At 39.7% G+C, this 26,297-nt stretch overlaps 1 protein-coding gene across 4 annotated transcripts in view; it reads left to right on the forward strand.

Moving 5' to 3' along the window:
* LOC149566639 (actin-related protein 4-like) overlaps window positions 1–26,297 on the forward strand; it is a 233,136-nt gene that overhangs the window by 63,816 nt on the left and 143,023 nt on the right. The gene's annotated exons all lie outside the window — the stretch shown is intronic.

The following is a 26,297-nucleotide window of genomic DNA, read 5'->3' on the forward strand; positions in this document are numbered from 1 at the left end:
ATAAAACGGCGTTTCCTTAGGAAATGATCTTAAAGAATAGAAACATTGTATTCTAGCTAAAAGAAAGCTAGTAGATAACTACAGACTAACTAATATTGGAAGCTTTCTAATATTTACAATAGATTACAAATATATAACCATTAACTAATAATAGAAACTTATCTGTTATCGTAATACCTTCCCTTAATGGTTTATCTATCCACAACACTAAACTGTCCTCTAAATTTAACAAACTTATTAGGACAAGAGGCTTGGTGAGAATGTTTGCAGTCTGATCCATGGTAGGAACATATTGCAAGTCTATTGTCTTGTCTTCAACCAGTTGTCATATGTAGTGACAATGAACATCCACATGCTTGTTCGCTCATGGAAGACTGAATTACGTGCTAATTTTATAATGCCTTTGTTATCAACAAACAAAGTGGTCGGTCCTACTAGTAACATTTGCATATCTTGCTAGAGAGAGAAATAGCCCGTTGCTTCTTACTTGTCCATGTGATGGCATTGGATCCCAAACTGAACACATATCGAGAAGTAGTTTTTTATTGTCAACATAGTGTGCCCAATCTGAATCTGTGAACCCATTGAGTTTAGGATTAGAACTTTGAGAGTAAAGAATTCTAAAATCTGTAGTGCCCTTCACATAACGAAACAAACACTTTGCTGCCATCCAGCGATCAGCCTTAGGAGCTGTCATAAAACGTGAGATGTAGTTGACTATGAAGTTGATATCAGGCCTAGTAGCAGAGAGGTAGATTAGGTTGCCTACTAGTTGCTTGTATGTTGTACCATCAACGAGAGGAGAATTAGACTTGGTTGATAACTTGAGACTTTCTCCATGAGTGTAGATGTAAGATTGCAATCTTGCATACAGAATTTGTCTAATAGAGCCTTGACATATTTGGACTGAGATATGAATATACTAGAAGACTGTTGCCAAACCTCAACACCTAGGCAATAATGCATGAGCCCAAGGTCAATCAATCAAAAGACTAGCATAAATTCTGTTTGATTCCCTGAATCAAAGATTTTGGACTACCAATGATGATGAAATGATCCACATAAATAACTAGGGGGATGATGTCACTGTCAGTGGTCTTGATGTACAAATTTGTGTCTGAAGAACTCCTTTGGAAGCCTTGATCACTGAGGTACTTATCAATTATAATGTACCATGCCCTAGGGGCCTGCTTCAAGATATAGAGAGCTTTCTCTAATCTGAGAATTTGATGTTCTTTAATGACAACCTTGAAACTAGGATGTTGCATCATGTAGACCTCTTCGTGGAGATCACCATTCAAGAAAGCACTCTTGACGTCCATCTAATGGACCTTCCATGGCTAGGACTAATCTGATTGTGCTCATCTTTGCAGAAGGGGTAAAGGTCTCCTCATAATCAATACCCTTAGGCTGAGAAAAGCCCTTTGCAACTAAACGAGTTTTGTACTTATCCAAAGTACCTTCAGATTTGTATTTGATTTTGTAAACCCATTTGCAGTCAATGAGTTTCTTCCTTGGTGGAAGATCAGAAAGGATTCAAGTGTTATTCTTCAGCAGACTTTGTTGTTCAGATGTCATGGCCTATTCCCACATTGGAGTTCCTTTAGCCTCGCAATATGTTTGAGGTTCAAACACATTGTGAATGTTGGCCATGAGAGCAAAGTTTACAAATTCTATAGGTTTGCTCTTTTTTTTGAGCATTTCTTTCAACAATGAGCTCATCATCACGAAGGTCAACAAGTGTCTTAGCCCATGTAATGGGCACCCTTGAATGTCCCAAAAAACTAAACCAAATTGCTGAAAGGAATTATGTCAAACAGTTTGCATTCAACCTCTTATTTCTCCGTTTAATGTTTTAAACCCCTTATAACTCCGGAAATCAAACATTTATTTGTTTGTTGTGTTTTTTGCATGGAATTGGTATCATACAACATAAACAAGAAAGAAACTACAATAATATGCAAAGTGGAAATGAATTGCTACCAATAAAATGTTATTTTCAGAATTCATAAAACCAAATACATGGCAGATTTATCAACTCACTAATTACTTCAGCATTATTGACATAATACTCCAGCCCATGCTTTCGAACTTGCTGCTACAGCGCTTTGTCCTTCAATCAGTCCACTACCTTCGTAATATCATTCCCTCAAAGCGGCATAAGCGTCGGACAAGTAGTGAAGAAGATATGAGCAAAATACCAAATCTGTCTGTAGCTGGAAATGCAACTAAACTACTTGATAATGAAGCTGATAACAAAGAATTCCAAAGGCCAAATCCCAAGGGAATGACGTCTAGAGTGTTACAAGAGAGGATAAACGTCCTCAAATGCCAAGAACGGAGTTGCAACTCACACACCAATTTCTTCTCATATTCAACCTGTCTAATGAAGCCACAAATGCTTCCTTTTATTCTATTTCCAAGGGTCTGCTCAACTCATATCGGCAATGTGGGATAAAAGATGTGTAATATATAAAACATATATTAAAATACCCCTTATGTCTCCCTTGGGTACACATCCCCATAAAATAAATATTAAAGTAACACTTTAATATTTTACAATAATGCGAGTGATAGCTCATCGGAAAGCTCTCACTGAGGAGTATCAAATCCAATCACCAAAATTGACCTGCATTGTGTCTTGCCGACTTACTAAAAATAGTGAGTATGCCTGAAACTGAGTAAATCAACTTCGTTTTGGCCCAAACTGGAAATGACTAGGCCAAAACACTCTAGGATCCCATTAAACCCTTCGTTAGCCCTCGGGACCATGTAGAACAAGGCTAACGCACACACACTTGGTCAACTGCTAAAATGGGGACATTACAGTCCGCCACCCTTGAAATTGCTTGTCTTCAAGCAATCTTAATCGAGCCTGCTGAATAACCTGCTCACTCTCCCATGTAGAATCTTCCTCCGGCAGGTCTTTCCATCTGACCAAATACTCCTTCACTACCCTGTTTCTAAGCGTCCTCTCTCTGGTGTCCAGAATAGCCTCGGGTACTAACACAAGCTTCCCCTCCTCATCCAAAGGGGGTAAATCTGTAGAAGGCACTACACTCTGACCAATGGCTTTCTTAAGCCTAGACACATGAAACACATTGTGCACTCGATTGCCCTCTGGAAGCTCAAGCTCATAGGCGACTTTGCCCACTTTGCGAATCACCCTGTAGGGACCATAAAATCTAGGTTTCAACTTTTCAGCTCCGCTCTTCTTGAGCGATGACTGTCTATATGGTTGTAGCCGCAAGTAAACCATATCCCCTACCTCGAAGCTACGCTCTATTCGGTACTGATCAGCATACAATTTTTGTTGATTCTAGGCCTGTTGTATATTCTCTTTGAGCACTTTCAAGATGTCTTGACTATCCTGCAATAAGTTTTTGGCTTTGGGCACTCTACTGTCCCCCAAAACTAAATCCATGAAGCTAGGTGCTTCATAACCATAGAGTGCCATGAAAGGAGTCATCTTGATGGACATATGATAAGTGGTGTTATAACAATACTCTCCCATATGCAACCATCTGATCCAAGCCTTTTGTTGTGCAGTTACATAGTTCCTCAAATATCCTTCCACCCATTTATTCACAATCTTTGTTTGCCCATCTGTTTGCGGATGATAACTAGTGCTAGGTGTAAGATCTGTACCACACAACCTAAACAACTCTTGCCAAAAAACACTCATAAATTTACTATCCCAGTCGCTGACAATGAATCTGGGCAGCCCATGTAACCTGAATATCTCTCTAAAGAAAAGATCTGCCACCTGTGCTGCTGTGCAAGTGGACAGAATAGCAAAGAAGTGAGCAAACTTCGTCAAGCGGTCCACCACCGCATAGATGCAATCCCTTCCCTGCACTCGTGGTAAACCAGTGATGAAGTCCATCGAAATACTTTCCCATTTCCTATCAGGAATGGGCAAGGGCTGTAATAAACCTGCAGGAAATGTGTGCTCTCCCTTATTCTGTTGACAAACCACACACTCCCTGACATACCTCTGAATATCATCCTTGAGCCCTTTCCATGAAAACTGCTCTCGGATCTGCCTGTAGGTCTTGAAGACCCCTGGATGTCCAGCTGTGGGTGCATCATGAAATGCCTTCAGTATCGCCTCTCTCAAATGTGATGACGAAATCAAATAAACCCTATCCTGAACTCTGATCAATCCATCTATCACCTCATAGCGATCATCCTGTATGGTACCTGAAATCAATCCAGAAGCCCAAGCATCTCTGACATACTCTGCTATAATCCGATCTCTCCAATCTCCTGAAATCTCTGCCAGAGCACATAAGTGAGGTCTCCGAGATAAGGCATTAGCCGCCACATTTTTCTTACCTTTGACAAACTCTATGTCAAAGTCACAAGACTGCAATTTAGTCACCCATTTTTGTTGCCGGTCATTAAGATCACGCTGGCTCATGAAGTATTTAATACTGTTGTGATCAGTCTTGATCACAAAACGTCCACCTACCAAATATGATCGAAATTTGGCCAATGCATGCATTATGGCCAACATCTCCCGATCATAGACAGAATAACTCTTCTCAACTCCCTGGAGCTTTCTACTCTCAAATGCAATGGGATGCTTCTCCTGCATCAATACTGCTCCAATCCCATCACCTGATGCATCACAATGAAGCTCAAAAGGCTTCGTGAAATCCGGTAGAGCTAGAACTGGACATGAAGACATTACCTGCTTGAAATGCTCAAAACATCTCTGTGCTGCCCCTGTCCACACGAAGGCTCCTTTCCTGGTAAGATCTGTCAAGGGTGTAGCAATCTGTGAGAATCCCTTAACAAAGCTCCTATAAAAACCACATAAACGAAAGAATCCCTTAAGCTGTGTAAGGTTTGTGGGAGTAGGCCACTCTACAATAGCTCTAATCTTTTCGGGATCAACCCGAACGCCATCTGCACTAATGATATGCCCAAGGTAAAGGAGCTCAGTCATGCCAAACTCACATTTAGATTCCTTGGCATACAATGACTCTCTCTTCAGAATAGATAACACCTCCTCCAGATGATGTAAGTGCTCCTCCCAGGTCTTACTGAAGACCAAGATGTCATCAAAGAAGATCAAGACAAATCTCCTCAGTTGCTTCTTGAATACTTGGTTCATACAACTCTGAAATGTAGCGGATGCATTGGTTAGACCAAATGGCATAACCATGAACTCAAAGTGGCCATAGTGACATCGGAAGGCTGTTTTCTCAATGTCCTTTTCTCTCATCCTGATTTGATGGTATCCGGATCGCAAATCAATTTTGGTGAAGAAGCATGCCCCATGCTACTCATCAATCAGCTCATCAATCCTAGGAATGGGATACCTGTTTTTAATTGTTTTCTTATTCAGTGTCCTGTAATCGATGCACATGCGCATCGTCCCATCCTTCTTCTTTACCAATACTACTGCTGAAGCAAAGGGGCTCTTATTGGGCTTGATATGCCCCATCTCCAACAAATCCTTAATCGTCTTCTCTATCTCATCCTTGTGTTTCTTAGGATGACGATAGGGAGTAATCATAACTGGTTTGGCTCCCTCCTCGAGCTCAATAACATGTTCCATCCCTCTGTCAGGAGGAACCCCATGAGGAATATCGCTAAATACTTTAGTGTGTCTATCAAGTATCTTCTGGATATCTGGTGGATGACTCTTTTCTTGTGGCTCTGGTGAAGTTGGCATAATGTAGCACTCTGCCGCCCACTCTATTTCATCATGACGAAAAAGTCTCTGCATTCTCCTCAAGGACACTACTCTGCAACCTCCATCTGAAAGTCCTCTAAGTACCACAGTTCTGCCCTCATGTTGGAATCTCATCTCCAATTTTGCTAGGTTGAGTGTGAACTCAACTAGTGAAGCCATCCATGTCATGCCGAGGATGACATCATAATCTCCCATGTCCACAACATAGAACTCATCCTCCAACTCGTAGCCATCTCCAAACCTGATGCGAAGATTCGATATCTTCCGAGTGCATAATAATTTATCACCGTTAGCCACCATGACTCTAAACCCATCATGCTCCTCTGTCTGTAACCCTCTCCTGGCTACCAACTGTGCATCTATGAAGTTATGTGTAGCCCCAGTATCAATAAGAGATATCACTTTTTGCCCCTGGATAGTACCCCTGACTTTAAATGTGATTGCCTTTTGGGCCCCTGTCAAGCGTGCCAACGATCTATCATCCTTAGGAATGCTGCTCTCCTCTATAGTGTTGCCTTCATCTGAATTGGAGTGCTGATCCTCCCCCTCTGACTCTTACTCTTCTGCTGAAAAATACTCCATTTGATTTGCCTTAGCCTTGAGAGAACATTTATGAGATAAGTCCCAAGGCTCTCTACAATGGAAGCACAACTTCTTCTTTCGAAGTTCATTCAAGGTTTCACTGTCTAGTCCTTTTGATCCTTCTTTGGGTTTGCTATACTCTTTCTGAAGTGGTTTTTTGTCTTTGTCCTTGCGGTAGGAAGAATCTGTTGAATGGTTTTTTCCTTTGTATACCGAAGGGGTTAAATCTCGTGCCTTTTTAGTTGCTTCAGCTAAGGTGAGTGGATCATGTCCCTTCACCCAACCTCGTAATGGATCAACAAGACCATCACAAAATAACACCACTAATCTCCTCAGAGAGATATTGGTAACAAGTACAGACAAGCGCTGAAACTCGGCAATGTAAGCATCCACAGAACTTGACTGTTTTAACTGTGCTAGCTCCTTAAAATGTAACTCGGGATCCCTAGTGTCAAATCTCTCAATCAGTGTTTCGGTGAATTCCTCATAGGATGTAATCTGATTATGCCCCAAAGTCACCATGCCATGATGCCACCATTCATGTGCAACGCCATCCAAGTGCATAGCTGCATACTTGATAGCCTCCTCCTCAGGCATAGGATTTAGCTGCAAGTATGTATCTACCTTCTGCACCCAAGCTCGTGCAGTCATCTTCCCTGAAGCATCATAATAAGGTAAAGAAAGTTTTCCAACTTTCTTTCTCAGCTCAAAGTTTTGATTCCTCCCTCTTGCTCTAGGTATGTGTCTCATCCTCAAGTCCATATAATCTCTGAGGGAAATATCCGCTTGAAACTCCGGTCCACTAGCCTCCCAGTCCCTCCTGAACTGATCTTGTAACTCGGTAATTTGCGGTTCGTTTACTGGTTGAACCGGATCTCTGGGTGGGAAAGTGGGTAGAAGAGGTCTCGAGCTCGCAGTTCACGCTCGGCGTGCAACGTGTCTATAGTTATCAGCCTCATTCCCATTGTTGCTGTGTCCATTATTACCATTAATGTTATTCTCAGGACCATTGTTGTTGCCTTGGCCTCCATGGTTATTGTTTCCCCCATTGTTATTGTTTCCCTCATTGTTATTGTTTCTGTTGTTGGCATCACCTGGATTAATATTGACACCCATCTGTCTAGCCATGAGCTGCAACATCATGTCCATTCGCCTATTCTGCTCCTGTTGCATACGCTGCCCCTGCTCTAATGTATCTAGTAATTGTTTGAACATTACCTCCTCCTAATCTGGACCGGCATTCCTGCCTCCGCCTAATCCTGTATTCCTGTCATCTCGATCACCCATATTGTTGTCCTGATCAAAGAATATCTCCTCTGTGTCTGTATGGCTGGATTCAATGTTCACCTGCACGGATGTACTAGATTGTTTGCTTTGCAAGTCTGAAATCCTATTTTTTCTTGCTCTGGTATCGCGGAAATTATAAGGCCCCTGTCGCATGCTCAAACATAAATGCTTAGCTTGTGTTTTTATTTATTTCTGATTTTAGTGTTTTGACATTTCGTCAAACACTTTTCCCTCTATTCGGCTGTTCCAAATTCCCTATAAGACCTCCACAGGATGGCAGGACTTATAGCTCTGATACCACTGTAATGGGCACCCTTGAATGTCCCAAAAAACTAAACCAAATTGCTGAAAAGAATTATGTCAAACAGTTTGCATTCAACCTCTTATTTCTCCGTTTAATGTTTTAAACCCTTTATAACTCCGGAAATCAAACATTTATTTGTTTGTTGTGTTTTGTGCATGGAATTGGTATCATACAACATAAACAAGAAAGAAATTACAATAATATGCAAAGTGGAAATGAATTGCTACCAATAAAATGTTATTTTCAGAATTCATAAAACCAAATACATGGCAGATTTATCAACTCACTAATTACTTCAGCATTATTGACATAATACTCTAGCCCATGCTTTCGAACTTGCTGCTACAGCGCTTTGTCCTTCAATCAGTCCACTACCTTCATAATATCATTTCCTCAAAGCGGCATAAGCGTCGAACAAGTAGTGAAGAAGATATGAGCAAAATACCAAATCTGCCTGTAGCTGAAAATGCAACTAAACTACCTGATAATGAAGCCGATAACAAAGAATTCCAAAGGCCGAACCCCAAGGGAATGACGTCTAGAGTGTTACAAGAGAGGATAAATGTCCTTAAATGCCAAGAACGGAGCTGCAACTCACACACCAATTTTTTCTCATATTCAACCTGTCTAATGAAGCCACAAATGCTTCCTTTTATTCTATTTCCAAGGGTCTGCTCAACTCATATCGGCAATGTGGGATAAAAGATGTGTAATATATAAAACATATATTAAAATACCCCTTATGTCTCCCTTGGGTACACATCCCCATAAAATAAATATTAAAGTAACGCTTTAATATTTTACAATTAAATTAGGCATTACTTTAATAAAACTTCAGGCATTAAAATGTATTAGCAATCAGACTCCGAATAATGCGAGTGATAGCTCATCGGAAAGCTCTCATCGAGGAGTATCAAATCCAATCACCAAAATTGACCTGCACTGTGTCTTGCCAACTTACTAAAAATAGTAAGTATGCCTGAAACTGAGTAAATCAACTTCGTTTTGGCCCAAACTGGAAATGACTAGGCCAAAACACTCTAGGATCCCATTAAACCCTTCGTTAGCCCTCGGGACCATGTAGAACAAGGCTAACGCACACACACTTGGTCAACTGCTAAAATGGAGACATTACAGCCCACCACTTAGGCCAGAGAGGAGAATGACTAACATTAGTATCAGGAGATGCTCTATGATCAGTTTCCATATCTAAAGAATCTGGATCAAACTCAGGTGAAACATCTACAAATTTGGGTGATCCTGCAGGAGAAGGTGGAGGTGCCTATACAAGGATCATTGGTATAACTAGAGCTACAGGAGCTACTGGAGCCCTCCCATCGGGTGGACCTAATGGAAGTCTAACTCCCAAATAATGAGCCTTCATAGGCTGATCTGCAGGATCAAGAATAAGAGAAACAGTTATGAATGGTTCCCGCTGCTCGTCAAATGTCTATAAAGGAGACGAAATGTCTATGTTGTTGAAGTGGTAGGCTTTGTGAATAGTACTGAATCCAACAAGCACGAGTTTCTAATTCTTGTCATCCAACTTGGTGCATGACACATCAGGGATCCAAACAAAAACAAGGTAGCCAAAAACTTTCAGGTGACTAATTTTGGGCTTGCAACCTGACCAGTCCTCTTCCAGAGTCTTACCTTTGACCACCATTGCGGCTGATCAGTTCAAAAGATAAACTACACTGTTCATTGCTTTTCCCCAGAACTTCTTCAAAACATGTTTGTGTGTGAGCATGGTTCGAGCCATATCTTTGATTGTTCCATTTTGACGTTCAACTACACTGTTCTGTTGTAGTGTGTGGGGTGTGGTTAACTAACTCTTAATGCCATGAATATTACAAAAGCTAGAGAATTCATTAGAACAAAATTCCTCCTATTGTCTGATGTAAGAGCAATAATAGATTTCACAAACTTTTTTTCAACTAAAGGTTTTAAACTTCTGAAATACGATAAATGCATCTGATTTCTTTTTAAGAAAATATACCCATATTCTTTTTCTAAAATCATTAACAAACAATAGGAGTGGACATAGGGCCACAGATATTAGCATGAACAAGCTAAAGTATTTGAGAAGCTTGCCATGAATCGCCACTGGTGAAAGTTGTGCGATGTTGCTTCCTAGCCTGGCATACATCAAAAACTCCAAGCTGGTGAGTCTAAATCTTTAGCAAACCGAGGACAAACTCTTCCCCATCAAGTTGAGAGATAATGCACATTTAAATGCTCATGCCCTTGATGCCAAAGTGTGCTAACAGAAGACCACCGTGCAACCATAGCTAAGTCCCGAGAATCATCAGAATCAATATGTTGAAAAAGACCATGATCCTCAAGACCCACTGTAAAAGTAGACCGAGTGGACCTATCAGTGATGGTACACTAATGTAAATTGAAGGTGACGTCCAACTATGGAGAATGTCGCAACAATTGACTGACTGAGAGTAGATTTAGTTCCATTCTTGGAATGTAGTACACATCGAGGAAAATGAGATTCCTCTCAGCAGATTGAATCTGAATGTTGCCTTTGCCGACAACGGTGTACTCTTCTCTGCCACTAAAACTAATAGAATCTGAATAAGACTGATAGTTAGTGAACTAGTCTTGGCGATGGGGGAAATGACGAGAGACACCTAAATCAATGTACTAGGCAGACGACTTCACATGATCTGCTTGTCTTTTATTCATGAAGGCGTAAATGGAAGATTCCATCTGCTCAGTGTGCTCTGCAATGCTTGCTTTGGGCTGCGAACCTAATTGCTTAGATTGGGTAGCTAAGTGTTTCCGACATTCAATATTCTTGTGACCAAACTTGTGTCAATAGTTGCATTGATTGTTCTTCTGGGAGCCTTCTGAATCTGGAGTAGAGGATTTTTGTTGAGACTTGCCTTTATCCTTTTGAAAGGATTTAGCATCAAAAACTTGCTCTGTGGAGGTGGAGGTGGAGTTGGAATTGCTACCGAACTGTTGTTTCCACCAATCTTGTTGAAGTAGAAGTGTGCAAAGGTCTGTAAACTTTAGATCAACACTAGAAGATGTGATGTTGAGAGTCTTGATAAAAAGCTCCAAGGACTTGGGTAAATTCCGGAGAGTGATAACTACAATGTCATCATCCTTCATCTTGTGACCAAGGCAAGGAACTGATCATAGATTACCTGAATTATGTTCAGGTGAGTGTGGAGCGATGTTCGCACATCAATGATAATAGAAAACAGAGTGTTCGTCAAGAAGAAAGCTTTGCTTTTATCAGAAGTCTCATGAAGATATTTTAGATGTGCCCATATCTTGATAGCTGTCTTGTCGAATGGAGTCTGAGAGAGCTGATCGTTAGCTATGGATAATTTGAGAAGCATCACCGCCTCTCGATTATTGAAACCCCATGTATCATGATCAGCACCAAGGGCATTCAAACGTTGTGTAACACCCAAAACAATTTGATCAGTATTTTGATATTCAAAAATTGCTATAATCTATAGCTTCCAAGTGCCATAATTCTGATCATTGAATTTTGAATTGCTTTCGAGCATAATATTAGTCAAAGATGCCATAGCACGATTTTCAATGAAAAAGTGTGAATCTTTGATGGTATGTACTTCGAGGCAAAAAAATGGAAGACCAATTTTTTTTGAAGGGGTAGGTAGAAGAGATCGAAAAACCCAAAAAGAATATGTTGTCAATTTTTGGATCTGTTGGCTTGAATAGTGATGCACAAAAATCGAGGCACCCAAAAATAAAAGACCACAACCCAGTTGGGATCTCAAAAAAACTCACTGAGAATCTGTAATTTTTTTTGATTCGGTACATAAAAAATTAGGGTTTTGAATAATAACGGCCCTGCTGCAATGAAAACCACAAAAAAATGGCATAAATGTGAACAAAAAATAGACAACAGTTGCAAAAAAATGGCCTAAGAAGCACATATCACTAAAAATAATTTTGAAAAATATTGCTCTGATAATTTTGAACAAAAAATTATAATATTTTTCGAAAAAATTCAAAAATTGGCTCTGATGCCATATTACAAAGTAATTGGTAAACTACTTGCTTCACCCCTGTGAGCATCACCTAGATCCAATGAGTGCTAAGTGTTCCATTTATTCTCGTGAGAGATGGATTCATGTTAAATCACTACTCATGAAATATGGGTCATCGCGTTTGACTCAAAATCACACAGTTAAATCTTGATATTCATATCACAATTTGACTAGCTGTAGAAATTATCTCCTACTTACTTGCTGAATATTAACACAGATCGAGAGGTCAATATATACATAAGAATAAAATGATGTTTCCATAGGAAACGATCGTAAAGAATAGAAACATTCTATTTTAGCTAAAAGAAAGCTAACAGATAACTATAGACTAACTAATATTAGAAGCATTCTAAAATTTACAATAGATTACAAGTAGATAACCATTAACTAATAATAGAAGCTTATCTATTTATCGTAAAAATAATAAATATCCAGTAAATCGTACAATACAATGAGATAAAATTAGTTTTAATTAAACCACAAGATTTTGTACTTACCTTTTACAGATTTTTAGAAATGTGAAGCTGGAGTTATTGAATGCAGTATTTGTAACTCGCAAATTCCTACATTATTATCACAAAATGAATGTGATACAAGACTATGACCTAATGCCGATTTATTATGAAAATGACAATTATTGATCATAAACCTTCATTAAACAAGGGCTGTAGCGACACAATGTGAACGCCTTTTCTAATATAAAGGCCCTAATGATTGCTCTAGAAGACGGAAAGACGATCTCTGATTTTCAAGAATTCCTAAGGTTTCTGATAGAAGGGAGGAAGGTTTTAATGCTTTCGAGTAGAAAGCTATTAAATACTACCTTATAAATGAAAAATAAATTATGTGAAAAGGTGATGTTGAAGTGTGGGAGAGATGCATATCAATGCAAGGTATAAATCTTGAGTATGATTAATTTAGTTGATTTGTTTCCTCTATAAAAAATTGTTTGTAAGGAACAAGAGCTAGAAGTTGGAATGATTCTTCAAAGTGTTGGGAGGCACAAGTAATTTCTGGGATGCAATTATGTATTAAGTATTTAACCCATGAGATGGTAGGGCATGCACCATATTTGGAAAAATACCAAAAAATGAAAATTAAGGAAATCAGCCATTAAATGCTACCTAGGCCAGAAAAGATGGTCACATGCTGCATTGCTGATGGTCAAAATGGTGCAGCACACACCATGGTAGCACTCGATTTTTCTTCAAATATTTTGTAGAGATGACACTAATTACCTCATAAGGAAGGTCAAGGACTATTAAATGGAATGACATAAAGATGGTGGTAGCTCTACATAGTGTGAAATTTATTATAGTACAATGAGGGTTTTTCCGTGTGGCACCCAAATATTCATTGAGCTAGAGAATGATGACACATGGATGTTGCATTAATTATTGTTCATTAAACAAACACAATGAAAAATATGTATCCCTTATTACACTTAAACAATCTTTTGGAGCGCGCCTTCAAGGAGCTTAACCAATGTCTTTATGCAATGTTTTCTCTGGCAATGCATGACATGGCACACCATTTTGAGATTTAGACCAATCCATTTGTATGCACTCAACACAATACTCACTCAATGTGGGCATTTGGTTGGTTACCATTAAGATACTCCACAACATTGTGCATGTTGCTCCACCAACGGGTATAAGTTGTATGCCAATTTTAAAGACTAAGTTGCTGATGCTGATGTGGAAGCGAGATTTTTGTTTAGATTTTGGATGTGCTTCTGTGTGTGTGTGTGTGTGTGTCTACACACACACACACACACACATGCATACATATACATATGTATATATATAATGAAATGCAAGATATATATATATATATATATACACACACACACACACACACATACATATACATATGTATATATATGTGTATATATAATGAAATGCAAGAAATATATAAAAATAAATCATTCCATCTTATGATACTTCACCACTGATAGTTCAATTTCAAACTTCACAATACAAATTGAAATAATTAATTAGTAAATTACTCAAGTTCAAGCTTCCAACATTAAAACAAAAAAAAAAGTACTAGGAAATGCTGAAATCACGGAGGAAGCTTCTTTGATCTCATTCAAGATATTGAAATCCCCTATTTAAGAGATATGATAAATGACATATTTCACTGGAAGAGATTAAGAGAAGATTGTGTTTTGTGGAAACTACAAGAAATTTCATTTTAGATGTCACTGGAAAAGTAAGGAAATGAACAACACATTTGTCCAACTCACATTTCAACTAAGAATGAATTTGTGTGTTCTGAATTCCCAAAACTGTAATTTATTCAGAGATTAGAATAAAATTTCTCCAACATAAACGTTATTTACAATTGTTCAAAGTAGACAATACTATGTAACGCTAAGCGTGATTTAGTTACAAAACTAAATGAAATGTCAATGGTTTTCACCTATAGTAACACAAATTCACTCTTGGTCACCCATAGTTCAGCATTAGTTCAACATAAGTTAATAAGCCATACTAGCTATCGAGATGTAAACAATAGAAGTCTATGTCTTTATGAAGACCAAAGATACAAGGATTTATGCCCAATTTCCGGCGACCCTACTGGGTGTAGCAATTGATTGGTTTTTGGATGCTGATTCGTAGAAGTTAACTTCATGGCCAGACGTCAGGAAAGAATTCATAGCAGAATTTCGACTATTGAGAGATGACAACGAGATAGAAGCAAAAATCTACTGTACTAAGTAGGGAAAAAATGAAACAATCTGCGTATATGCAAGGAGGCTGAAAGAGCTAGTAGGAAAAATGGAAAGCCAACCAACTGACGGGTTGAAGAAAAGGTGGTTTTTTGAAGGGCTATGACCAACACTGAAGAAGAAGATGAAAATTGTACCTCTAGCATCATACATAGATGCATATAATCGGGCGATGGACCTGGAGAGTGAGCAAAAGATGAGCAAAAAGAAGAAAAACAAATCATCAGACTCGGATGATTCATCCTCCGAAAGCATCAACAGCGACGAGGAGTCAAGTAAGAAGGTTCGAGCACTACAAAAGGACATGTTATGTATGATGGAGTTCAAAAACATGAAAAAGAATCTTGGCCTAGCGAGAGAAGGGGAACTGTGGTGTACGCATTGTAAGGAGGAGGGCTACACAAAGTGCTCATGTCCGAAAAAACAATTTTGCGATATCTGCCAAATCATGGGACATTCCACCAAGGAATGCCCGTTCAATATGAAAACGAAGGGACATCAACAAGTGCTATTGACACAAGAAGTGTCCAACTCGGGAACAAGAACGAGTGCGAACAATGATATTGCAACCTCAAGAGGGTACTGTAACAATAACCGATGCGGATGGGGTGCTAACAACAATAATAATAATAACAATAATGGGGGCCGAAGCCAGCTGCAGTACCATCCGAGTGGACAACTGATGATACAATGTTGTGCGTGCAACCTTTGGGGACACTTCGCTAGAGATTGTACCACAAAGGGAACACCACAATTGTTGTGCAGATGGTGTGGTCCAAGAGACTACGAGGATTCAAAATGCCCGAAGCAAGGAGTAAACCTATTAAGTGTAGAAACTTGTGATGAAGAGACATTAGCTATCAGTCGCGAGCAAGCAAAGAAGACAATGTATCTAGATCTCGAAGAGGAGAATAGGAGGTTGCAGCAAGTGTGAGCAGAATTAAAAAAAGAAATGGAAGCTGCAAAACCACAAACAAAGGACATTGCCGACACCTCAAAGAGGAACGTGGTAGAACAAAATATCATAGGGCAGGTAATGCAAACTGAGGTTCCTATGAAGCTGAATGACCTTCTTACAATGCCTCAACTATGGACTGCAATCTTGAACATGACACCACACCCGAAGGCAACAAAAGAGCCAGGAAAAGACACGCAAGTTGGTAGCGAAACGACTACGACAGACCCAATGCTACTTGCACTCACTACAGGAAGATACCTTGTAGTTGTAGAAATGGATATCCTTGGAACTATCCTCACGGACACAATTGTAGATGGAGGATCAGGAGTGAATGTAGTATTGGAAGATATATGGAAGAAGTTGGGGCAACCCATGTTGTGCCCACCTACATTTCAATTGCTCACCGCCAATCAACACAATCAAACCTTTAGGGATGCTAATGGCGCAACCTGTAACCATTGGGACACAACCGTTCTTACTAGATTTCGTGGTTATACCATTAAAAAGAAAAGGGTACGATGCCTTCCTCAGATGTGGCTGGTTAATATAGGTGAAAGTAAAACATGACTGGAAACAAAATACCTTGTCCATGGTGGAAGGCGGAAGTCTGAGATTTGTAATTGACCTACATACACAGATGGTAGGAGAGGAGGCAGCATCGTTGGATTCCAAAGGCAAAGGTAGAGGAGACAACAAAGGGAAGAAAGAAATGGAGCCTAACGAAGAGGGAATACACAGATTGGAAGGAGGGTCTAATGATGACGACTTGGACTTGGTGAACGACCTACTCCATTGGCAGATGGAGGACTATGAGCTCTTTCTGAGCTGTAACATGTTAGGGGTCGAGGATGGAAATAAAGGAGAGGAGAATGAATTTCCGAAGGAGTATAGAGAAGTGAAGGAAGGAGAAGCACAGATAGATGAAACACCTGCACATACGTTTAGTGAAGACAAACCTATTAAATACAAAGAACCTATAGTTAAAACAATGAATTTAGGGGACGAAGCTAACCCGAATAATATATTTGTAGGAGATGATTTCCAATCCTGAAAGTGGCAATGTTTAAAATATTTAAGGAATATAAGGATGTTTTTGAGTGGAATTATAAGGACTTGAAAAGGGTATTGCCAGAATTTTGCATCCACCGGATACGATTGATAGAAGGAGCAGTACCTGTATGGAAGTGGCCGTACCAGATGAACAAAAACTATGCCGCACGGGTCACCAATTAGATCAACTGAATGCTTGAAGCAGGCATTATGTTTAGGGTGCACACGAGTGAGTGGGTATTGCCAATTGTGATATCTCTGAAGGACACCACTCAGATAAGGATATGTGTGGACTTTTGATGCTTGAATGCAGTAACTATCAAGGATCCGTTCCCGATACCATTCATCGACAGTATTTTGGAAGAAGTTGCGAGGCACGAAATCTATTCATTTATGGATGGATTCTCTGGATATAACCAGAGATCCATCACGGAAGAAGATAGGTTTAAAACAACCTTCATTGTAGAAGATGGAGTATATGCCTACAATAGAATGTTGTTCAGATTGTGAAATGCCTTGACAACATTTCAGAGAACTATCTTGCACATCTTTGATAAGATGTCAATCGGAAACTTCAATGCATTTTTGGACGATTGGTCAATTTTCAGTGCAGAGGAAAAACATCTGACCACATTCAGAGAATGCATGGAAAGATGCAGATGAGCGAGACTGACACTAAACCCGAAGAAGTGCAGATTTATGGTACTGTAGGGGAAGTTATTGGGACACATCGTATGCAAAGTAGGATTAAAGACGTATCTCGACAAAGTCCGAGAAATCTTAGAAATGCCACCTTTGACGGATGTGACAGAGGTAAAATCATTCCTCAGACACATAGGATACTACCAAAGGTTCATTAAGAGCTTTGCGAAAATATCCTAACCCCTTGACAAACTAACCTGCAAGGGAGAACCCTACAAATGAGATACATAGCACAATGAAGCCTTTGAAGGACTAAAAACATGCTTAGCCACAACATCTATCTTGGCTTATCCAAACTGGGATAAGGAGTTTCATGTCCATGTCGACGCTTCGAACTATGAAATTGGAGCAATGTTGGCATAGATAGGTGATCACAGATTGGGTCATCCGGTGTACTTTGCAAGTAGGCTACTATTTAAATCGGAGAAAAATTATAGTACAACAGAGCGATAGGCTCTCGAAATGGCGTACGCCATACAAAAGTTTAGACATTATCTATTGGCAGCTCCATTCATAATTTATGTAGATCATCAAGCTTTGTTATATCTTATGAACAAGCTGATCATCCAAGGACAGATAAGCAGATTACAGGAGTTTACATTCAAAATTGTTGTGCGGCCTGGGAAGAGCCATGTAAGCGTGGATCATTTATCAAGGATCAAATCAGGAGAACCATTGGATGGAGTCGACGACAATTTTCATGACGCACAATTATTCTAGATTGCCGTACTACCATCTTGGTATGCAAGTATCGGGGAATATATTCTGACAGGACAATTTCCTAGGGAAATGCGCCGAACGAGAGGAGGAAACTGGTGCTGAGAAGTCGAACATTTCAATTGATCAATTAGATGTATAAAATGGGACCCGACCAAATCGTACGATGATGCGTTTTAGAGGAAGAAATCTTGAAGGTGTTGAAAGAAGCACATGAAGGACCCATAGGAGGACACATGGGGCCAGATACAACTGCGTGAAAGATACTTCCAGAAGGGTTATGGTGGCCAACCGTGCACGACGATGCCAGGGAGTGGGTTGTTGCGTGCGATACATGTTAGAGGGTTGGGAAACCATTGAAGAGGGATTTCATGCCTCTGAACTCTTTACACGCACATGAATTATTTGAACGTTGGGGGTTGGACTTTGTCGGACTCCTCAAGGTAAGCGAAATCGGGAGATGTAGGTACATTGTGGTAGCGACACAGTACCTTACCAAGTGGATAGAGGTTGGGGCCTTACCAAACAACTCTACAGTAAGCACGACAAGATTCATTTACGAGCATATCATTACATGGTACAAAATCTCGCTACAGTTGACAAGCGTCCGTAGGGGACATTTTGTCAATCACGTCATTTGACTACTGACCACAAAGTTCAAGATATACCATTCCCTATCTAATTCGTACTATCCTAGAGCAAATGGACAAGTGGAAGCCACAAACAAAATCTTGGTTGCAGTAATCTACAAGTCCTGCATAGTTGAAGGTGAGGATTGGGAGGGAAAGCTGCCATTGATGTTATGGGCATGGCGTACTTCATACAAGATAACCACGAGACACATTTCGTTTCAGTTGATGTATGGATAGAAGGTCGTGGTACCAATGAAATTCATGGTACCAAGTTTAAGAATCGCAATTGAAAACAAACTAGGAGATATGGAAAGTTTGAGGGAAAGATTGTATAATTTAAATAAACTTAATGAACGATAATTGCAGGTACAATGGGCCACTAAAGTTACATAGTGTAGTTGTAAGGCATGGCACGACAAGCACTTAAAGCTCAACAAGTTTCAACCGGGCCAACTAGTATTGAATTACAATGGGCGCAACAAGATCAAACTAGACAAATTTAAAGTGAAGTGGGTTGAGCCATATAAAATTCGTGAAGTAGGCGACAACGGAGCAATAAAACTATGGATGCTCGACAGGAAGGAAATGCCCGATGCAGTGAATGGGTTGAAGTTGAAAGTCAATCATGAAAGAAATAACGTGCCTCTGCGGACAAGCAACTCAGAGAGAATAAAAATAAAATAATAAGTAGTAATATATATATATATATATATATATATATATATATATATATATATATATATATATATATATATATATATATATATATATATATATATATATATATATATATATGTAAGATAAGTAAATATAAATAATTATAATAAATATGTACAAAATAAGAACAAGATGGAAAGACATATCATTTATTGTATGGCCGAAGCACATAGTAGAAAGATTCCATACAATCAAGAAGTCAAAGGGGAAATTATAATATGTTAATAGAGCAATGCCAAAATTATTGCAAGCAAGAGATTACATGTAGGCACTGTATGGTTTGCAAACCTATCATATATATGCCGTACTACCGTACAACCCAAAGGGAAAAGTTCACCGTACTGTTAGAAGTACAGAGTTGAAAGGAAAAAGTTTTGAAGACAAATACATCGTATGGTTAGAAGCCACTGTACGACTGTACGAGTTTGACGTTATTAAAGGGAAAGAGTAGTAAATGTACCGTACGACTTACAACTTATCACATGCATTGTATGACCTAGAGGAAAAGCCTAAGAGCTAAACTAGCCGTACAGTCAGAGCACTGAATTGTAAAGGGAGACCATACAACCATAGGAAAGAATTAAGGTGCAACCAAATCAAAGAGTGTCGTACAGTGTACGGACTCGTGAGTTCCATAATATTGCATATCGTATGGACCACAAAAGAGAAACCACTTATTGAGTAGGAACATCACTGTACGGTTGGGGAAGGAAGTAAATGAAATCAACGTCCATCGTACGACAAAATAGGAGAACAAGAGATCACCGTATGACCAACACAAATAAGAAATTGCCACTGTATGTCTAGCATAAGGAAAGTTGAAGCCCATCATCGTATACCGTACGACCTTGACAGATGGACATAGCCAAGTCAAACCACCGTACCATATGGCAAAATAGGAGCATCCTTATAGGGAATTTGTACACCGTACAACCAATCAGGAGATAAATGCCATACGATCAACAGCTTCAAAGCATATCGCACAACCGAGCAAGGACAAGAAAAAGGCTGAGCAAAGACAAGAAAATAAAAGACTTCAGCGAATGAGGTAATAGAAGAGGGTAGAAAGAGAGAAGTACAAACTGCAGGTGTAGCCGTACCGTAAGCAAAGTCAAGTGCGCAGAACAATATTCTCTAAACACATCAATTAGGAGAGATTAAAGTGGAGCCGTACTATTCAGTAAATAAGTTGTACGGAGGGGTTTACCAAGTGACCTAATCATTTTTGTCATTTGCACACAAAAGGACAAGGGAAGTGACAATTATGCAGTCATCCGGAAAGAGAGCTTGGAAAAGAAGTTGGAGGAAGTTACAACAATGAGCACAACCAAGAACAAAAACGTGTAAACCTTGCTGTCTAGAGTGCGTGTTGCAGGAGGCATAAGCATAGGAGCAAGTAAAAGGAAAGGCAAGCAAACAACACAACCAGTTGAAACTGATCATCTCATAGCACAAAATGTCTTGTTTGAGGGTTTGAATGGAGAAGAATACAAGAAATGGTGGTAGGAGACACCTGATAAATGCCTGGTGAAAAAAAACATTTGGAAGGCATAGGTTGAATGGGCAATACAAATGGTTGTATTTTGCATCCGAGACTACGAAGGTTTCCTAAGCGAAATGATAGAGACGTACGATAGGTTCTCTCGAACCAGTTCGTTCGCCTATCTTGTGTGCAACCTTGGAATTTCATTCAGAGCACTGGATTTTACACGAGTATTTGCAATACCTAGTCATGCATAGGGTGGAAGGAAAATCAACAAGAAGCCAAAAAAATTTAGTCGAGAGGTGAAGGCGTAGCTGATATAGCTGGTATGCGGGGATTCGACGCAAACAAAGAAAGAAGCCCTCATGGACACGTCAAAGGGTAAAGGACTGAAGAAGTCCAATAGTCATGAAGGGCATTGGTGATGTCTAATGGACTTAGTAAAAAATCGACTCACATGATCGAGTCACGCATCTGACATTACATTTCTGTAGGTCGCGATGATGAATAGGATCATACAGGGGAGAGTGTACGATTGGGCTGCACTATTGGCAGAAAGAATGTATGAATTCATGACATTGTAGAATAAGAAATTCTACATGCTGCATTACGCAGTTGGATTGTTCTTAGAGGCGACAACGCAGATGATTCCCCACAACAGACTGGAGGCCAAGCCTGGGCCACTCGCGTGAGGTGAGCCCCCTATCATGTAGTGGTGACATTTGGACACACTTGGCAGCAAGACCACGGTCGACCGAGACAGGATGGAGGAGATACTAATAGTGGTCAATAGAAGACTTCTTTTGACGAGAGTGGGACCAACGGAAAGGAGGAAGAAGATAACGAGGTGGAAGTGATCACAGCAACAACACTACTATTTCCGTGACCCGCACTTTCAGCAACAACACATTTGGTTCCGGTGGGTATGGTGCATATCCTAGGGTTTGGTCAATTTAGGTAGCCAATGATGACGACCCTTGTTATTGTTGCAATTCAACCAACTATAGAGACACCGACCATTTCAGAGGTCGTAGCCGTAGTAGGGACAGTCACATCCGTCATCGATGACAACTGTACTGGAGGCAACGGTGGAGTTGGCTTTGCTAGTCGTACCTGAGGTAGGGGTTGAGATACTTATACTTGATGATGAGATAGACACTCAGGAAGGAGTGATGGATATAGAAGCCGGTGAGGGTTTGAGGATGCCCAATGTTCGCTTGGATGTAGTGGGGTCATACGCGGTGGTTACAGTAGATACAATGTTGTTAGCAACGCCAATAGTTGAGAAGCCGAGTAGGGCAATTAAATCTCAGAAGTTGAGCACGTACTTGAGTACGAGGTTTAACCACACACCAACACCATGAGCGTCAGGCATTCTCATACCTGCGCTGGAAGTAGACCCAGAAGGAGATCCTGTAGGCGCGTAAACACAGGTGGAGGAGAGTCACTCGACACAGATGGATGAGATACCACACTTCTCCATGGATAGCACTACTGTGCGAATGGTAGTAGTGAAGACGGCTATGGATACTCAGCAATCTACAATAGGGCCGGAGATAGCAACGAGAGAGGATGTTGAGACATTCCTGGCTAACGTAGTGACTCGGGCTTGCCCAATGGTGGTCTTTGGGTAGAAACGGGCTTTGGACTCAATGATACAGGAGCTAGAGCACGTTATATCCTTCATGAGAGTAGGGTGCTCAGCTTCTTTTTCAGTCTTCTTTGAGGAGCGCGAAAGGCCTAGAGTAGAGACTTCAGAGATGTGCTGGGATTGGGCCACCACCAGAGAGCCGGTTGTGGAGAGCCGCATAGAGACTCTAACTCGTGAGATAGTCCAAATTCATCGTGATGCTTATTATACCCTTCGGAGGAGTTAGGCAGACCAGGTAGCGGCGGAGAGGGCTCGGGAGGAGTTAGCTACCAGGTTAGCAATGGTGTGGAAGGATCTAGCTTTAGAGAAGGCAGCGCAGGAGTTGGAGAGAGTAGCCTAAGAGTCCGAAAGGACAACATTTTTGGCTCTGCAGGATGAGGCGCGGCGAGAGAAGAGTCAACTATAGTAGGAGGCAGCGAAGAAGGGGACAAAGCTTGGAGACATTGCCAATATGATGCAGACAACCTTGGAGATTTAGATGGAGGCCGAAGCAGATTTGGAGACTCAAAATAAGCAAGTACATGAGCTACGAGCAGAACTGAATGGGCTTAGAGCACGTATGTGTACCGCACTAGGGACGCGTCCTTCTTCTTAGTTGTGAACTTTGATGTAATTAGTGGATTAGTTGTTTGAGTCATATTTTTTTGAGTTGTGATGTTTGTCATCCGAAGACGATTGTACTTTTTGGGGGGGATGATGTCAGTAAAAAGTATTATAGCCAACGGGTAGAATTGATATCTGAAAGGGTGCGTTATGGTTAAGGCATCCCTTCGGGAAAGTATTTGTACATCATCCGAATGGACTATTGGATCATCATTGTAATCGTTGTAATAGGAATTGCATTTTGCTTATATGAATAAAGTCTTTGTTCTGTGTTACATTCTAATATCTTAATGCGATAAACATCCATTTACCTTGTACGGTAAACAAAGTACATAGTGATACACACACACACATATATATAATTTAACAAAACTAAAAGTAATTTTTTGTCCTCATTTGCAGAAATCAAATGCATTCAATATGAATCAACAATAATAGGTTAAAAAAAATTACATAATTATCACAATTGCTAGAAAAAGGGGATTTACATAATGTCTAATTCATAGATTTTGCTAATTCTGGTTGCAGAATATAGAAGATTGAATTCTGATGCTTCCAAATGTGCCCACGAAAAGCACCTCCATGAGCATCCACAGGCCCGATCGGTGCTTCCTGGTGCATCCGAGTAGCACCTAGAAGGATTGGAGCACCAGAACGCGTCTGATCCAGCATTTGGGTGTTTCCGGACAGATTTGGGATAATAAATTAAAGCTATAAAGCGGTTGCACCGCTGCATTTTAAGAAATGTGATAGTTTTTTGATCAAAAGAAACTATTGTATTGTTTTATGTACATTGAAGACGTCGAGGAATGTTTGCCACAAGAAATTTTTTACATACTTTCAGCGGTTCGATTTGGTGATCTTTCCAAGAAATGGAAAGATAGCTAGGTAGAAAATTTCCCAAGGTGACAATTTGTTAGCATGGTCATCATTGTGTTGGACTTGCATAACCACAACTTGCTTGAGTAGAAGATTCCTTACTTAAAAACGAACTCTGTGCGTACTCACTGTGCTTGCACAAGGTAAACGAGTTGAAAATTCCCTTTGTTTGACAAACATCCCTTCAAGCTCAAGCATCTTTGTGTACTAGGAAGCATATCTCACAAATGACAACACATCTTGGCATCGGGAGGACAATGGTAGTTGTATAATAATATTTCTGATTGTGTCATATGCAGATAGATATTGAGTGTGATACCAAGTCTTACATTCCTTGTTGCATCCCCAAGCTGATGTATAGAAAGCTGGGGCTCTGTTGGTTTTTCTCCAGGGATGAACCATTAATAGGGTCAAACAACATAAATGCATAAACATCTTGGTTAATAACATATTTAATTAGTTTTTTGGGTTCAACCATAATGGAGCTCAGATAAGGAGACCTGATAGGGTGCTTGAAGTGATCCTTTACTCTAGGACCAGGAGTGGATTTACCATTCCTCTTGGCCTCATGTGGCCTTCTGCGATCAATACGAGCTGGTGTACCTATCCTATAGCTGTTGTGCCTCATCATGCCACCCTTATGCACCTTACTATGATCTAGACTTCTTTGAGTCCATCCAAACAATCGATCAATGTAGAGGCTGGAGGAGAAATCACAAAGGTTGCCCAAAGTTTTACCCTGAACCCAAGAGCGCACATTCCATTGCTCTTGCCCACATGTGATTTCCTGAAACGCAAGAGCAAACATTCCATCTGTCTTGCCCACATGTGGTTTCCTGCCATCTATAAGAGGTGTTGTACTTGATGAGGAACCCTAGAGCCATTCTTCCTCCTTGTATTCCATTCCTCACCTTGGCTTGATTATTGTTATTATATATTGTGCTTTTGGATGAGATTGATGCTATTTGGCAATCCATTTTGTTACTTAGGTCTAATATATATCATGATATTTGCCAAATATAGTATCTAGTATCAATATGTAAAGAATTGTGCATTATATTGTTGCATATATCAGGCATACATATTTAAACATATATTTGTGTATACCACAATAAATAAGAATGTTACTGCCTGTTAATTTAAACAGATTCTGATCTGATCCTCATTGCTGGTATCAGATTGCTGATGCTTTTCGCTGTTCTGTCTGACTTGTTGGATTGGTATTCTAAATTGATTGTGACTTATACTTCTAATTTGCAGTTCTCAATTGATGTTCTGAATTGATATGCTTGATTCATAACCTATGACTGAGCCACTCTTTATGAGCTGTGATCTTAATTCAATTGTTTTTCCTGCTTATTCGATGCCCTTTTAATAATAAGCTTCCTTCTTTATGGCTTTCATTACTGGGGTTCATGTCCCTTTGTGTTGTTGATTTGTGTTTTATTCATAATATCATTATTATTCAAGATCAAATAAATCACTGAATGTCGATCTGAATAATGATTGACTGTCCTTACTAGCCGATTATACATATTGCATTGCTGGATGTAATAACAGTATCATACACGATCAAATATATATATATATCTATATCTGTGTGTGTGTGTGTGTGTTTGAATGTATTTGCTTGCAGATTGCACATGCAATTATTGTAGATCACATATAATAATTGTGGATCACACATATAATTGCAGATCACACATGATATGATTTATGATGTTAATGGCACATTAGCCGATCAAGTAATTACTGTTCACAATAGTGATTAGATGGGAAGGGGCATGTCTCACTGTGATCCACAGAGGGAGGGAGAGAGAGAGAGAGAGAGAGAGAGAGAGAGAGAGAGAGAGAGAGAGAGATCTGCATCATTTTCTTTAGACTATTTCTGCAAACAAAAGAGACAATTATATCAGACTGAAAAGATATCATAACAGTGGTGATTCTAATCCATTGCATTGAAAAATTAAAATTACTTCAATATACATAATCTGATCTATATCCTTAACATGGTATCACAGCCTGGTTGAAGAAAAGATCAAGATCAGATAAAACCAAACATAAAATCTAATTACCATCAAGAGAAATCTAATAAGCAAAAATGTTGGGCAGAATTAGATTCAAAGATAGACTTGAGGGAGCCACAATTTTTGTCTCTTGGAAACTCAGAATAATGATGGCTCTAAGAGAACAAGAATTAGACTCATTTGTGGAAAAGGCTGTACATATACCAGATGACAAAAAATGA

Source organism: Cupressus sempervirens, chromosome 3 (assembly GCF_028749045.1).
Source record: "Cupressus sempervirens isolate cs-2001-9-10 chromosome 3, ASM2874904v1, whole genome shotgun sequence".
Taxonomy (NCBI): domain Eukaryota; kingdom Viridiplantae; phylum Streptophyta; class Pinopsida; order Cupressales; family Cupressaceae; genus Cupressus; species Cupressus sempervirens.